Below are 17,763 nucleotides of genomic sequence, written 5' to 3' on the forward strand. Positions count from 1 at the left end.
TATTAGGCTGAGGGTGCCAATACTTTTGTCTGGCCCATTTTTGGAGTTTTGTGTGAAATGATCAATGTTTTGCTTTTTGCTTCATTCTCTTTTGTGTTTTTTCATTTAAGACAAATTAAATGAAGATAATAATACCAAAGAATTTGTGTTTGCAATCATTTTCAGGAAGAAACTGAGTATTATCTGACAGAATTGCAGGGGTGTCAATATTTTGGCCACAACTGTAGGCATAATATTACAAGCCGGCTCTATTATAGGTGTAATATTACAAGTCGGCTCTGTTTTTGGTGTAATATTACAGGATGGCTCTATTATAAGTGTATCATAACAGGCAGGCTCTATGGTGTAATATTACAGTAATAATAAGGTGTAATATTACAGGCTGGCCCAATTATAGGTGTGATATTACAGGCTAGCTCTATTAGAGGTGTAATACTACGGGCTGTCTCTGTTATATGTGTATTATTACATGTCGGCTGTATTATAGGTGTAATATTACAAGCCGGCTCTGATATAGGTATAATGTAACAAGCCGAATCTGTTATAGGAGTACCATTACAGACAGGCTCTATTAGAGATGTAATATTACAGGCTGGCTCTATTAGAGGTGTAATATTACAGGCTGGCTCTATTATAGGTGTAAGATTACATGCCGGCTGTATTATAGGTGTAATATTACAAGCCGGCTCTGTTATAGGTATAATGTAACAAGCCGAATCTGTTATAGGTGTACCATTACAGGCAGGCTCTATTAGAGGTGTAATATTACAGGCTAGCTCTATTAGAGGTGTAATATTACAAGCCGGCTCTGTTATAGGTATAATGTTACAAGCCGGATCTGTTATAGGTGTACCATTACAGGCTAGCTCTATTAGAGGTGTAATATTACAGGCTGGCTCTATTAGAGGTGCAATATTATAGGCTGGCTCTATTATATGTGTAAGATTACATGCTGGCTGTATTATAGGTGTAATATTACAAGCCAGCTCTGTTATAGTTGTAGTATTACAAATCGGCTCTGTTTTTGGTGTAATATTACAGGATGGCTCTATTCTAGGTGTATCATAGCAGGTTGGCCCTATTATAGGTGTAATATTACAGGACAGCTCTATTATACTGTAGGTGTTGTAACAATGCTACTCACTTGGGAGCAATCTGCAGCATCACAAGAACAGTTTCTATTCAAAGTCTGGCTGGTTTATTTCAGTCCACATACACGACATCACAGGAAAACTTAAGTACAGCCCTCGTCTGACACCAAGTGAAAACATAAAGTAACAAGTCCATACAATAGTGCTAGTTAGGCCACCTGGCTTAGAGTCCAGCTTCTTAAGTCCCCGTCACACACAGCGAGATCGCTGATTTTGTGACGCCACAGCGATCTCGCCAGCGATATAGCTGTGTGTGACATGTATCAGCGACCGGCCCCCCTGCCGGGTATCGCTGATCACGCTCGAACGTCCTGGGCCGTTTTCTGTTCGTTGGTCTCCCGCTGGCTAGCGCGCATCGCTGAGTGTGGCAGCGGGAGAGCAACGATCAGCAACTCTGGGAGCTGGTTTCCAATGTAAACAGAAGATACCCGCTGTTTACATTGGAATCCAGCTTGCTCGCTGGTCCTGATCGCTGGTGGGTCTGTCTATGTGACAGAGCACCAGCGATCAGCTATGTCCCATCCACATCGGATCGTTGGTGGGATCGCTGGGACATTGATGCGTGTAACGGGGCCTTTAGACCTTTAGCAAAGGCACTCAGTTCAGAAAGTCTGCACACCTCTATACACACAGCCATGTGTGGGACAAACTGCTCTCAACTTACACAATGAATCACACCCAGGGGTGGAGATATGGTGGGCAGCCTCTCTCCCAACTGTTCAGCTACTCAAATACAATGTGTCCTGGCCAATTAACCTCTTTTAATCCCATTTGTACTAAAGCATTACTCCAGGTTTATCTCCCATCCACTAGGTGTCCTATAGTCACCTTACACTGTAATATTATAGGCCGGCTCTGTTATGGGTGTAATATTACAGACCACCTCAGTTATAGGTTTAATATTACAAGCCGTCTCTATTAGAGGGGAAGTGTTACAGGCCGGCTCTGGTATAATGTTACAAGTTGGTTCTATTTGTTATAATTAAGTAAAGTTTAGTCTCAGCTTTACCTCTGTCAATTTCTGACTTTATATTAATGGAATTGATTGGATAGATATGTAGCAGTGTTTACAAGGTCAACCATTTCTCTGCAGACGACGCTATCATAGCTTGAATGACTGGCACTTTTATTGGTGTGCAGGGCGTGGAATCCTTTGGCATCTGTGCTGCAATCTACAATCTGTCATATTGGCTTTATTAGACATCTCTGCTGCCCTTGAGGCAGGACAAGTGTGACTAAGAAGAGAGCTCGTCTCTGCAGTTTGCAGTTCACCAACTAGGAACACTAAATCATGAATACAAACTATTTTCACTAGGGGAGAGGGAATAGGAGGCATTTTTTCTTGGTTCTGCTGGAGAAGACAGAAAATACTGGTGAACACACATCAGAAAAGAAACAAAGGGGCAACCATTGCCTATAGCCAGTTCTCTAATTGACCGCGGTACCAAAACCCGTGCTGCATTTTGCATTCCTCCATGCCAAGGGTGAGTTTCAACATTGTGGGTCATAGTGTAGAGATAGAGTATGTAGTTTGAGATTGACAACTTAAATAAGATCTAGACATGTGCCAACTTCTGTCTTCTGGGGCACTATAGACCTGTAATGCAACATTCACTATAAAAGATTTACTAGAACCCGTCAAAGAGTTACCAAATGGGAAGTCTCTGGGGACAAATGGTTTTACATACATACACTGTAAGTGATTTATAGATGTCCCTATAAACAAAAGGTTTTTCCAAAATTGGGCAAGGACTCACCAGAGCGTGGTAATTGCCACCCTACTTTTTCGTTTAATATTGATCTTAAGATCATTTGAAAGATGTTGGCCTTCTACTTCCAAACTTGATTTCTAAAGACCAGGTGAGCTTTTTATGCACTGCTATACGGGAGTGTTAAAGGCTCTCCTGGTAAGGTGAATTCTATAATCCTATGTCAGGGTGAGAAGTATGCACCATAGGCAGGGTGTCTTGCCAGACATTACATGGATCAACATGGACCAGGACAGAAGTTTATGGGCACAGTAGATTTATAGGCAATCTTCTAACTTGCTTGTAACACAGTTACACAAAGGAAGCAATAAGTATAAGCAATCCAGCACTTGCAGCAAGCAAATGATTAATAGCAGATACATATGCAATTAGTAACTTTCAGAAAGCATATGATGTACAGTATGCTATCAGGAGCTTATAGCAGGTATATGGTTTTTATGTATTAGCAGAGATGAGTCCGTAACAAGTATTTGTACCAGCAGAGATGAGAGTGCAGTAACGTTCATCTCCTAATGAATCAGGCACCTGTCTCCAGCATGCCCCTTCATGTTGACCGGTGTGGCCAGCACACCCCCCTCATCAATACTCTACAGCCTGTATTCATGAAGGCTAGAACATTGGTCTTGATCAGAGGGCATGCTGAAGTCAGAGGCCACTGATTCATTAAGAGATACATGCCTCTTAATGAATCAGGGGCATCTGAAAAGTGGCGTGCTCCTCCATGTGCCTCTCCACAAATCTTAATCCAGTCAGATACTGGAATAAGATTTCTGGCATAAAGGTATGCCACAGCTCATCATGTATTAGACGACCTATGGCATCATGCCCCATCACGTCCCAACTCTGCCTGTTTTGAACCTAGAGTGAAAATTTTGTAACTTCTGAAAGTGTTTTACTTTACTTTGATGAGTCGGGACCTTTGTCTTTTCAATGTATTGCTTTTTGTATTTTTTTCCAATTAATACTTTCTACTTAGTTGATGTTATACAGCATTTGAGTTGCAATTAATGATTCTTTCCTCTTTGGGGAAAGACTCTTTCCGAATCGCTTCGTCCCTTCTTTCGTATTTTGGAAAATTTTAATTACTTTGCTTGAAAACCCTTGAAGTTTATTTGCACTTGTTACTTCTCAAAGATGTAAAAAAAACCCTTACATTAAAGAGTCAATTAAACAGAAGCTTCAGTGGCAATTTTTTGGGTGCAAATGCTGTATACCACATTAATTTTTCTAATAAGAGGCAACAAAATTTGTCAAATCTATCTCACAGTGAGCATAACTGTAAAAAATGTGGTGCATCTTTTGATTTGTCACATACCTAAGTTCTAGTGGGATTATTGTGTCTGAGAGAGAAAGCACAAACCCCCCAGGAAACCATAAGAACATAACAGAGACTACTGATAATTTTCTCCTCGGTATTAGTGGCTTCCAGTGCCCTTTCTTCATTTATTGTTGGTCTTTCTTCATGTATCTCCATCACGACCTGTATACTTGCCACTTCTTCATTTATCATTGGTGTTTTTTAATTTTATCTCCATCACCTCCTGTATATTAGCTTTTTCTTCATTTATTGTTGGTGTTTCTTCACTTATCTCCATCACCTCCTGTATACTCTGCTTTTCTTCATTTGTCGTTGGTGTTTCTTTTTTTATCTCCACCACCCCTTCTGTATTCTCCACATATTTCACTTCTTGTTTGTTTTTTAGCCGAATCACAGTTTCCTCAATAGCTGCAAAATAAAAGGAAACTATCAGATGTAGCAGAATCTATCCCTATAAGAATATGTGCATTGCAAAATTGTAGCGCTGCTGCCCATCATAGTAACATAGTTAGTAAGGCCGAAAAAAGACATTAGTCCGTCCAGTTCAGCCTATAAAATTCTGTCAGAATAAATCCCAGATCTACGTCCTTCTAAAGAACCTAACAATAACTGTAAGATGCAATATTGTTACGCTCCAGGAAGACATCCAGGCCTCTCTTGAACCCTTCGACTGAGTTCGCCATCACCACTCCTGAGGCAGGGAATTCCAGATTCTCACTGCCCTAACAGTAAAGAATCCTCTTCTATGTTGGTGGAAAAACCTTTTCTCCTCCAGACGCAGAGAATGCCCCCTTGTGACCGTCACCTTCCTTGGTATAAACTCATCCTCGGAGAGATATTGTATTGTCCCCTTATATACTTATACATGGTTATTAGATCGCCCCTCAGTCGTCTTTTTTCTAGACTAAATAATCCTAATTTTGCTAATCTCTCTGGGTATTGTAGTTCCCCCATCCCCTTTATTAATTTTGTTGCCCTCTTTTGTACCCACTCTAGTTCCATTATATCCTTCCTGAGCACCGGTGCCCAAAACTGTACACAGTACTCCATGTGCGGTCTAACCAGGGATTTGTACAGAGGCAGTATAATGCTCTCATCATGTGTCTTCAGACCTCTTTTAATGCACCCCATGATCCTGTTTACCTTGGCAGCCGCTGCCTGGCACTGGTTGCTCCAGGTAAGTTTATCATTAACTAGGATCCCCAAGTCCTTCTCCATGTCAGATTTACCCAGTGGTTTCCCATTCAGTGTGTAATGGTGATATTGATTCTTTCTTCCCATGTGTATAACCTTACATTTATCATTGTTAAACTGCATCTGCCACCTTTCGGCCCAAGTTCCCAACTTATCCAGATCCATCTGTAGCAGAATACTTTCTTCTCTTGTATTGACTGCTTTACATAGTTTTCTATCATCTGCAAATATCAATATTTTACTGTGCAAACCTTCTACCAGATCGTTAATAAATATTTTGAAGAGAATAGGTCCCAACACCGACCCCTGCGGTACCCCACTGGTCACAGTGACCCAGTTAGAGAATATACCATTTATAACCACCCTCTGCTTTCTATCACTAAGCCAATTACTTACCCATTTACACACATTTTACCCCAGACCCAGCATTCTCACTTTGTGTACCAACCTCTTGTGTGGCACGGTATCAAACGCTTTGGAAAAATCAAGAAATACCACATCCAATGACTCACCTTGGTCCAGTCTATAGCTTACCTCTTCATAAAAACTGATTAGATTGGTTTGACAGGAGCGATTCCTCATAAACCCATGCTGATATGGCGTTAAACCGTTATTCTCATTGAATTAATCCAGAATAACATCCCTCAGAAACCCTTCAAATATTTTACCAACAATAGAGGTTAGACTTATTGGCCTATAATTTCCAGGTTCACTTTTAGAGCCCTTTTTGAATATTGGTACCACATTTGCTATGTGCCAGTCCTGTGGAACAGACCCCGTCGCTATGGAGTCTCTAAATATAAGTGGTTTGTCTATTACATTACTTAGTTCTCTTAGTACTCGTGGGTGTATGTCATCCGGACCCGGAGATTTATCTATTTTAATCTTATTTAGCCAGATTTGCACCTCTTCTTGGGTTAGATTGGTGACCCTTAATAATAGGGTTTTCTTTGTCTCTCAGCATTTCACCTAGCATTTCATTTTCCACCGTGAATACCGTGAAGAAGAAGGTGTTTAATATATTAGTTTTTTCCTCATCATCTACAACCATACTTTCCTCACAATTTTTAAATGGGCCTACACTTTCACTTTTGATTCTTTTGCTATTGATATAGTTGAAGAACAGCTTGGGATTAGTTTTACTCACCTTAGCACTGTTTCTCGGTTTCCTTTTTGGCAGTTTTAATTATTTTTTTAGATAAAGATTTTTTCTCCTTATAGTTTTTTAGAGCTTCAACGGAGCCATCCTGCTTTAGTAGTTTAAATGCTTTCTTTTTGCAGTTAATTGCCCCTCTTACTTTTCTGTTTAGCCACATTGGGTTTTTCCTGTTTCTTGTCCTTTTATTCCCACAAGGTATAAACTGCTTACAGTGCCTATTAAGGAGGTTCTTAAACATTTCCCATTTATTAACTGTATTCTTATTTCTGAGGACATTGTCCCAGTCAACCAGATTAAGAGCATCTCTAAGCTGGTCAAACTTTGCCTTCCTAAAGTTCAGTGTTTTTGTGACTCCCTGACATGTCCCCCTAGCGAAAGACAAGTGAAAATGTACAATATTGTGGTCGCTGTTTCCTAGATACCCAACAACCTGCAGATTTGTTATTCTGTCAGGTCTGTTAGATAGTATTAGGTCTAAAAGTGCTGCTCCTCTGGTTGGATTCTGCACCAATTGTGAAAGATAATTATTTTTGGCTATGAGCAGAAACCTGTTGCCTTTATGGGTTTCGCAGGTCTCTGTTTCCCAGTTAATATCCGGGTAGTTAAAGTCCCCCATAACAAGGACCTCATTATGGGTTGCAGCTTCATCTATCTGCCTTAGTAGTAAACTTTCCATGATTTCTGTTATATTTGGGGGTTTGTAACAGACCCCAAAGAGAATTTTGTTACTATTTTTCCCTCCATGTATTTCGACCCATATGGACTCGACATCCTCATTCCCTTCACTAATATCTTCCCTTAAAGTGGACTTTAGACAAGACTTTACATAAAGACAAACCCCTCTTCCACTCCGATTTTTACGATCCTTTCTGAACAGACTGTAACCCTGTAAGTTAACTGCCCAGTCATAGCTTTCATCTAACCATGTCTCGGTTATTCCCACTATGTCATAGTTACCTGTAGATATTCCTGATTCTAGTTCTTCCATCTTGTTTGTCAGGCTTCTGGCGGTTGCGAGCATGCATTTTAGAGAATTTTGCTTTGTTCAATCTCCTCCCTGTTGATTGTTTTAGAAATTTTCTTACCTCCTTTGTGAGTATGTTGTCTTGGATCTTCTTTACCACACCTCATATCATTCATCAGTATAATATCTGGTTTCATGTTCGTGTCTAACGTTTTTCTTCCCATCCCCTCTTCTTCTAGTTTAACGCTCTCCTGATGAGTGTAGCGAGTCTTCTGGCGAATGTGTGTTTCCCAGGTTTGTTGAGGTGTAGTCCGTCTCTGGCGAGGAGTCCATCGTACAGGTAATTCACACTGTGGTCCAGGAATCCGAATCCTTGTTGTATGCACCATCGTCTTAGCCAGTTGTATCACTGCTGCATTCTGCTGATTTTCACTGTAATAGAAGGACCCCAATGTGTGATATCCCCAGAAATGACAAGTATACCAAAGTTCTGCCCATACCCCAGTTATATGCTATTTTATAGTAATAGTTACCTGGTGACTCCACCACTCCACCTCTTTCAGTTCCTTCTGGTCCGAATTGGCACAACGATGTTGAATACTTGTAACTGTGACACAAAGAAATGTCTTTATATAGTCTGCTACAAAGAATAATATCCCGCTACCAATCACAATACACTCTTGATCCCCTCCCCACTACAGAGAGTTAGGGTCCCGTTACACATAGCGACGCACCAGTGATCCCGACAACGATATGACCTGGTCAGGATCGCTGGTGAGCTGTCAAACAGGCAGACTCACCAGAGATCAGGACCAGCGAGGAAGCGGGTAACTAAGCACGTGCGTCGCTTAGTTACCCACTGTGTACCCTGGATACCAGCGAGCTCACGCTGGGAGCTGGTATCCAAGGTAAACAGCGGGTAACTCGCTGATTGATGGTCTCCCGCTGCCACCCACAGCGATGCGTGCTGACCAGCGAGAGACCAATGATCAAAAAAAGGCCCAGGACACTCCTGCACGATCAGCGATACCCGGCGGGGGGACCGGTCACTGATAGGTGTCACACACAGCGAGATCGCTGCTGAGGTCGCTGATAGGTGTCACACACAGAGAGATCGCCGCTGAGGTCGCTGATAGGTGTCACACACAGAGAGATCGCTGCTGAGGTCTCTGTTGCATCACAAAACTTGTGAATCAGCAGTGATCTCGCTAGCGAACTCACTTAGTGTGACGGGGGCTTAAGATTTAAAGGTCTAGTGTATACCAGGTAGGAAGGAAAAAGTGTCCCAGTGTATACCAAGAAAAAAGGATATGACCAAAAGTGTATACAAGGCAACAAGGAGGAGAGATACGACATCCAGTGTATTTCAGGCAAAAAGGATATGGCATACAGTGTATACCACACATGAAGGATATGGTCTCCAGTGTATCTGCAATCTTGGACCTAATTCTTACCAACAGGGAGGAAATGGTTGAGGAAGTAAAGGTGGCTTGGAATTTAGGAGACAACGATCATGCTATCCTCAAACTTTAGATTACAATAGGAGGAAGAACAGCAAAGACTTAGGGTCCCGTTTCACATAGCGACGCACCAGCGATCCCGACAACTATACGACCTGGTAGGGATCGCTGGTGCATTGCTACATGGTTGCTAGTAAGCTGCCAAACAGGCAGATGTCTTCAACGATGCACCAGCAATCCTGACAACGATACGACCTGGTAAGGACCACTGGTGCGTTGTCACACAGCAGCTATTCTTAACGATTCCGGCCTACGTCCCTGAGTTCTGCGTCGCCAACGAGGTCGCTCGTCGGCATCAAACACAGCGATGCATGCTGGGCAGCGGGACTCTGACGATGAAAAAATGGCCTAGGACATTCGAGCATGATCAGCGATGTCCGGCAGGGGACCCAGTCGCCACTATGTGTCACATGTAGCAAGATCACTGGCGAGATCGCTGTTGTGTCACAAAATCGGTGACGCATCAGCGATCTTGCTAGTGATCTCGCTATGTGAGACGGGGCCTTTAGACTTTAAGGTTTGACTCAGAAAGAGGGCAGGAAAGATCCAATTGTTGGATGTTCTAAACAACAGAAATGTCCAAGAAGGATGGGAGATTTTGCTAAATGAAATTCTTGCTGCACAGTCAGTAACAATCCCGAAAAGAAGGAAGAATTGGGAGCATTTAAAGAGACCAGGATGGATGAATACAGAACTTAATCACTTGCTAAAAAGTAAAAAACACAAGTATATTAAATGGAAAGGGGGGGGGCATATCTAAAGAAGAGTATAATTCTGTCTGGAGGGAATTCAGTGAATTATTAGAAGGACTAAAGTCAGTAACAAAGTAAGGCTTGCAAGGGAGACCAAAAGCAGTAAAAAAAGGATTTTGGGGGTATGTCAAAAGCAAATAAAAGCCAAAGATGCTATAGAATTTTTAAAGTATGAAAAGGGTGAAGTGGTCAAAAGTAAAGCCAAACTTTTAAATTCCTGTTTTGCATCTGTTTTCTCTAAGAAAGCAATTGTAACATCAACTGATCTTAGCGGTGTCATCCAAGGAAAAAAGAATCCACACTATCTATAAACAGAGAGATGATGAGGGAATACTTGGATATTTTAAATTAATTCAAATCTCCTGGTCCATCCTAGGGTACTGAAAGAGTTAGCAGAAGAAATTGCAGAACCACTAACCAGAATCTTTTAATTAAAAATCCTGGAGAACAGGAGACGTCCCAGAAGATTATAGAAGGGAAAATGTTGTCCCTATCTTCAAAAAAGGAAAGAGGATGAAGCCAGGAGATTACAAGCCAGTGAGCCTTAAAGTCCCGTTACATTTAGCGATGCACCAGCGATCCCGACAACGATACGACCCGGTCAGAATCACTGGTGCATCGCTAAATGGTCGCTAGTGAGCTGCCAAACAGGCAGTTCTCACCAGCGATGCAGCAGCGGTCGGCGGTCGATACTTACCTGTCACACAAAGCGAGGGTGACATCTTCCGCCCGCGTCCATGGAGTTGCTCGTCGGCACCAGCAGGAAGCCGACGACGAGAAATATACTATCCCGTTCTCGCTCGATCAGCGATATCCAGCGAGGAGCCGGGTCGGAGGTAAGTGTCACATGTAGCGAGATCGCTACCGATATCGCTGTTGCGTCACAAAATCGGTGACGCTTTAGCGATATCGCTAGCGATATCGCTATGTGTGAAGGGGGCTTTACTTTTATATTAGGAAAGATCTTTGAACAAATTAAACAGACTAATCTAATTTCCTTCAATGACAGACCTTCAATGACAGAATCATTGACTGGGTGGATGAGGAAAATGCGGTAGATACAGCTCTGGCATAAATCAGCTTCTCTACATGTCTGACAGCCATTCCATTCCAGTGTCAGTTGAATTCCAACAAGAGTACACCTCATTCCACTCAATGTGCTTCTGATTGGGTGGTCATCTGAACCAAATCTTATTTAACGAAGGAAAGTATAAAAAAAAACCCTGCTGTGGTGTTCACAATCCTCTTGCAATTGGACATGCTGGATGGCAAAACAAGTGCTAGTAATATCCCAAAAGTAATAAGAATGAAAAAATAACTTTTAACCATGCCAAAGGAGTTGAAAAAAAGTCTTGAGTGAGGAAAAGGGCTCAATTCTAGCTTAACTAGCAGAGGGATACAGTGAGCGTCATGTTGCCTCCATCCTTAAAATTTGTAAGACTGCAGTCCAATACAACAAGGTCAAGCAGCAGACATTGGGGACAACAAAGCTACAGACTGGCAGAGGGCGAAAACGACTCTCCATTGACTGGGATGACATCATCTTATTTGAATGTCACTCAGCAACCGCAGGATGACATCAAGTGACCTACAAAAAAAAATGGCAAATGGCAGCTGGGGTGAAGTGCACGGCAAGGACAGTTCATAACAGTCTCCTAGAGGGAGGGCTCAAGTCATGTAAAGCTAGAAAAAAGCCTTTCATTAATGAGAAGCAAAGGAGAGCCAGGCTGAAGTTTGCCAAAGACCATAAGGATTGGACCATAGAGGACTGGAGTAAGGTAATCTTCTCTGATGAGTTTAATTTTCAGCTTTGCCCAACACCTGGTCATCTAATGGTTAGACGGAGACCTGGAGAGGCGTACAAGCCACAGTGTCTTGCACCCACTGTGAAATTTGGTGGAGGATCGGTAATGATCTGTGGATGCTTCAACAAGGCTGGAATTGGGCAGGTTAATCTTTGCGAAGGACATATGAATCAAGCCGCCTACAAGGTTATCTTGGAAAAACAGTTGATTCTTTCTGCTCAAGCAATGTTCCCCAACACTTTGGACTGGTTTTTCCATCCCCTGATGAGGTATAATGAAATGCGTTGGGAGAAGGGGGGAAAGTGTCCACTGCTGTATCTGGATGAAGGGTCTGAGTGACTGAGTCCCTCAATATTTGGTGAGACCTTTCCATTTATGAGTATGCCTAATCTGCATGTTGTATTAATTCTCTCCTGAGAGAGGGTAATTAAGGTAATCTCATCATAGTAAGAATATACCTACGAGAGTCAATGCTATTTCTTGGTGACACCCCTTTGTTGATATTTGTTGTCATATATGACCCTGTTTATTAGAATAGTCTCCTTTCCACTTTAAGAGATTTAAGGAGTGAGAAAGGGTCTATCTGGTGGCAAGCAAATGATCTTTGACATATCAAGATCTGCTATGCTGTTTGAGTTGCATGTATATGACCAGGGCAGTTATCTTGGTTGGACATAAAAGCTCTGGTAGTAGAGCCATATAACTTGCTATGATACGGTCTTTTTGATTAATGCAACAATGTGGAATGCACACCAGCCTGGTAAATATCTATTGAAGTGATTAAGTATTATTCTGGGTTTTATATTTGTTAAGGATCCAGGATTCCTACACTATATAGTCCTTTCAAATAAGGACTCTCTTAATAGTATTTTGGACCTAACCCTCATTCTTTGTGTATTCCACAACTTGTTTTTGTGCTGTTTGTCTTGAGCACCTTGCACTTTGTTGAAATTTGTTCTATTTTAAAAGGGTATAATTAAAAGTTAAAATAAAGGTATTTTGGGGGCGCTAGTACTAAAGGAGAAATATCTGCTGCAAGAAAAAAACAACACACCACTATGTTGTAAATTGAAATACAAATAATATTAAAATATGTCTGCGCTGAATAATTCACATAAATCCAAAAAACACCCTAGTAATAGGGCTATCGAACAGTGCACTGCGACAATGAATTGCAAGTGAATATTTCTTATACATTTATCTATTCACTTGCAATTCATTTTCACAGTGCACTGTTTGATAGCCCTATTACTAGGGTGGTTTTTGGATTTATGTGAATTATTCAGCGCAGACATATTTTAATATTATTTATAATTAAAAGTTATTTTTTATCCAAAACGCTGATATTGACCTAACAAACTGGATTGACCATTTGCTACATTATCCTGGAAAACAGTTGATTCCTTCTGCTCAGGCAATGTTCCCCAACTCTGGGGACTTGTTTTTCCAACAGGACAATGCGCCATGCCACACAGCTAGGTCAATCAATGTGTGGATGAAGGACCACCACATCAAATCCCTGTCATGGCCAGCCCAATCTCCAGACCAGAACCAATTTAAAACCTCTGGAATGTAATCAAGAGGAAGATGGATAGTCACAAGCCATCAAACAAAGAAGAACTGCTTAAATTTTTATACCAGGACTGGCATAAGGTCACCAAAAAGCAATGTGAAAGACTGGTGGAAAGCATGCCAAGACGCATGAAAGCTGTGATTAAAAATCATGGTTATTCCGCAAAATATTGATTTCTGAACTCTTCCTGAGTTAAAACATTAGTATTGTTGTTTCTAAATGATTATGAACTTGTTTTCTTAGCATTATTTGAGGTCTTCAAGCACTGCAATTTTGGTGATTTTGATCATTTCTCATTTTCTGAAAATAAATACAAAATTTAGTGCTTGGAAATTCGGAGACATGTTGTCAGTAGTTTATAGAATAAAAGAGCAAATTACATTTTACTCAAAAATATACCTATAAAGAGAAAAATTCGACAAACTGAAAATTTTGAAGGTCTCTTAATATTTGCCAGAGCTGTATAATATATCTCGATCTCAGCAAAGCATTTGATAAAATATCTCATGCTATCCTGACTAAGTATGGTATTGACAAGGATATGGTTAGGTGGAGTCATAACTGACTCAGTGATGATACTCAAAGAGTGGTAATAAACGGTTACACATCCAGTTGGAAGAGTGTTTCAAGTGGGGTACCACAAGGCTCTGACTTGGCCCCAGAGGTGTTCAACAGTTTTATAAATGATTCTAGATAATTTAACTGAAGGTAAACTGATCAGATTTGCAGACGATCCCAAGCTAGGAGGGATAGCTAACCCTAGAGAGGACAGAGACAGGATTCAGAAGGATTTAGATAAGCTTGCACAATGGACAGCGACTAATAGAAAGGAATTTAACTTGGAGAAATGCAAGAGTCTACATCTGGGCAATAAAAACAAAAATTACATCTACAGAATTGGAGGAATAGAACTAAGCAACAGCACGTGTGAAAACGACTTGGGTATACTAATAGAACACAGACTGCACATGAGTCAACAGTGTGATGCAGCAGCAAAAAAGGCAAACACAGCATAGAGTCTAGATCATATGAAGTAAATATCCCCCTCTACTCCTCTTTGGTCAGGCCACAACTGGAATACTGTGTCCAGTTCTGGGCACCACATTTAAAAAAAGACATCGAAAAACTGGAGCAAGTTCAAAGAAGAGCTACCAGGATGGTAAATGGACTGCAAAATGTGTCCTACGAGGAACAATTAAAGGATCTGGGAATGTTTAGCTTGCAAAAAAGAAGGTTAAGAGGAGATTTATTAGCTGTTTGCAAATATCTGAAGGAATGTCACAGTGTAGAGGGATCATCCTTATTCTCATTTGCACATGGAAACACGAGAAGCAATGGAATGAAACTTGAAGGGAGAAGATACAGATTAGATGAGAAAAAAACTTTTTGACCATGAGGGTGATCAATGAGTGGAACAGGCTGCCATGAGAGGTGGTGAGTTCTCCTTCAATGGAAATCTTCAAACATAGGCTGGACAGACTTCTGTCTGAGATGGTTTAGTAAATCCTGCATTGAAGAGGGACACGATGACCCTTGAGGTTCCTTCTATTCTAACATTCTGTGATTCTATGATTCCATGATATATTAATAATATAGCACAAGGAAAGGGAGATGTGGCTATCTGATTATAGCAGAGCCTGACCTCCCCCTGTAATATAACCCAGCTTTAGTAGCTTTTGCTCCCCCTGTAGAACAGGCAGTGTAGCGTATGAAGAATAATGTAATATGAAGAGTAGAATATGGAAACTCACCAGCAGAGCAAGATCACCATCATTAGCATGAATATTACAGGCATACAAACAGGAAGGATATAATGAAGTGTGATGAGGACTGGAACGAAAGAAAACAAAAGGTCGGTTATTCTTTTTATAGATAAAATATTGCATAGATCAAATGCACGACATTATATCTCCAGTAACACATCACTTTATAGGACCAATCACCCAATAAAGATGCACTGTGGTTGTCCTCCTCCACTACAGTCAGGACGTGGTATAGTATGATGGGAGTAGAAGTTGGGAAGGAATTGACTACTCACTGTTCTTTTTGTCACTGATGTCATTCGATTGGGGGATTGTCTTCTTCCATGCCTGGAGAGCCTCTGCCATAAGAGAAAGAAGGGAAATGAGGACATGAAACCCATGATTGATGACCTCAATAATGTAACCTTAGAAACTTGCACAACCCCGAGTGATAATATTCGTTACCTGCTGGTGTCTCTGAGGTGTTCTCATTTGCTAAACAGTGAATCACCAACAATGTTAGAATAAATCTTATCACCTCCATAACCCTGAGAAGACTCTACTGTAGTTTCTCTAATACATAGAACACTGGACACGGCACTGTGATGTCACCCAGCGTCATAATTCTACTGGGGGTGGGGCTACTGGTGATGTGATCAGAGATATGGCCTGATTGACGTCTGGTACATGGGAAGATAATAAAAGTGACATTCAGCTTCTAGTTTTATTTCTGAGAAATCATGTAGACATTAAATGCATTCTATCATTGGTTTAATAATACTTCACATCTAAATTGGTCCAAAATGTCACTCTAATTAATTTATCAATACACAGTTAGGTCCATTAATATTTGGACAGTGACTGGATCTTCATGATTTCAGCTCTGCAGACTATTATATTTTATTTAAAATGAAATAGCTGAGATGCAATTGAAGTGAAGACTTTCAGGTTTAATTAAAGGCATTGAACAAAAATATCCTGTTAAACATTTAGGAATTGTAACCAGTTTTCTACAAATCCTCCTCATTTTAGGGGCTCAAAAGTAACTGGACAAATTAACTTTGCCATAAATAAAGTGTTCTTTTTTAAAACTTTGTAGAGAATCCTTTCTAGGCCAATGACTGTCTGAAGTCTGGAAGCCATGGACGTCGCCATACGCTGGGTTTCCTACTTTGTGATGCTTTACCGGCCTTTACTGCATCTGACTTCAGTTGTTGATTTTTGGGGGGGTCTTTCTGCCTTAAGTTTTGTCTTAAGCATGTGAAATGCTGCTTGATGGGGTTGAGGTCTGGTGATTGGCTCTGCCATCGCAAAATATTCCCCTTTTTTCCTGGAAAAACTCCTGAGATACTTTCGGAGTATGTTTTGGGTCATTGTCCATCTGTCCTGTAGAGCGCCATCCAATCAACCATATTGCATTTGGTTGAATCTGTATGGCACTGTACACTTCAGAATTTATCTGGCTACTTTTGTCCTCAGTCACATCATCAATAAACACTTATGAGCCAGTGCCATTGGAAACCATAAAGCCCATGCCATCACACTACCTCCACCGTGTTTAACAGAGGATGTGGTCTGCTTTGGATCATGAGCCATTCCAAGCCTTCTCCATACTTTCTTCTTTCAATCATTTATGTGCAGGTTGATATTAGTTTCATCTGTTGAAAGAATGCTTTTCCAGAACTGACCTTTCTATTTTTAAGGTTGAGAAATGGTTTGCACCTTGTAGTGGACCCTCTGTATTTGCTCTCAAAAAGTCTTCTCTTTATGGTAGACTTAGATACTGACATATCTACTTCCTGGAGACTGTTATTCACTTGGGTGAATGTTGTGAAGGGGTTTTTCTTCACCATGAGAAGGATTCTATGATCATCCACCACTGTTGACTTCTGTGAACATCCAGGCCTTTTTGAGATCCCAAACTCACCAGCGCTCTATTTTTTGTAGAATGTACCAAGCTGTGGATTTGGCCATTCCTAACATTTCTGCTGTCTGATGGATTTCTTTTCTCAGCCGAACAATGGTCTGTTTTTCTTAAATTGAGGGCTCCTTTGACTGCATTTTGTGGGTTTTCAGCAACAGCTTCCAAATGCAAATGGCACACCTGGAATCAGCCCCGGACCTTTTACCTGCTTAATTGATTTTATGGATTAACACAGGAATAGCCCATACAGCCCATTAAAGAGCGTTTGAGATAACTATGCAATTATGCAATTAATTTGGTCCATTTTAAAAAGAGATAGCTAGTTAGCTACATATTAGAGTGCTGTAATTCCTAAACCCTTAGTCTAATTACAATGTGAATGTCCTCAAATTAAACTGTATCTTTATAAGGTTCAGAACTCAGTTTTCTGCTACTGAACTCACAATGTCCTCCAAAGCCATAAGTTAAAATATTCCAAGCCTGGCTACCACCACTAGATGGATCCTATTGCGTACATGTATACACTGAACTCAATAAAAAAAACAGTATTCAGTGAGCTCCCCCTAGTGGTGGCTTTCGGAAGTGAGAGTTATATAGTATAAAAAGGTTCATGAGATTAGAGAAAAATAGCTAATTTCTTCCTAAACAGGTCAGTGCCATACGAGTGAATGGATTTAAGATGCAAAGTCACATACAGTCCATTGTCCTATAACCAAAACACTTAATCATCTTGGAGGAAATACAATATTCAATCCTCATTTGTCTGTGACCTTCACCATCTACGCTCTTTACCTGTAGATGGTAGAGCAAATCTCTGCATGTTCATATTCTCCAACAAATAAACCTTACCAACACATAAAACACTGGAATCAGCACTGTGATGTCACTCAGC

This window comes from Dendrobates tinctorius, unplaced genomic scaffold (genome assembly GCF_039654945.1).
Source record: "Dendrobates tinctorius isolate UK_male_01 unplaced genomic scaffold, ASM3965494v1 ptg000014l, whole genome shotgun sequence".
Classification (NCBI taxonomy): domain Eukaryota; kingdom Metazoa; phylum Chordata; class Amphibia; order Anura; family Dendrobatidae; genus Dendrobates; species Dendrobates tinctorius.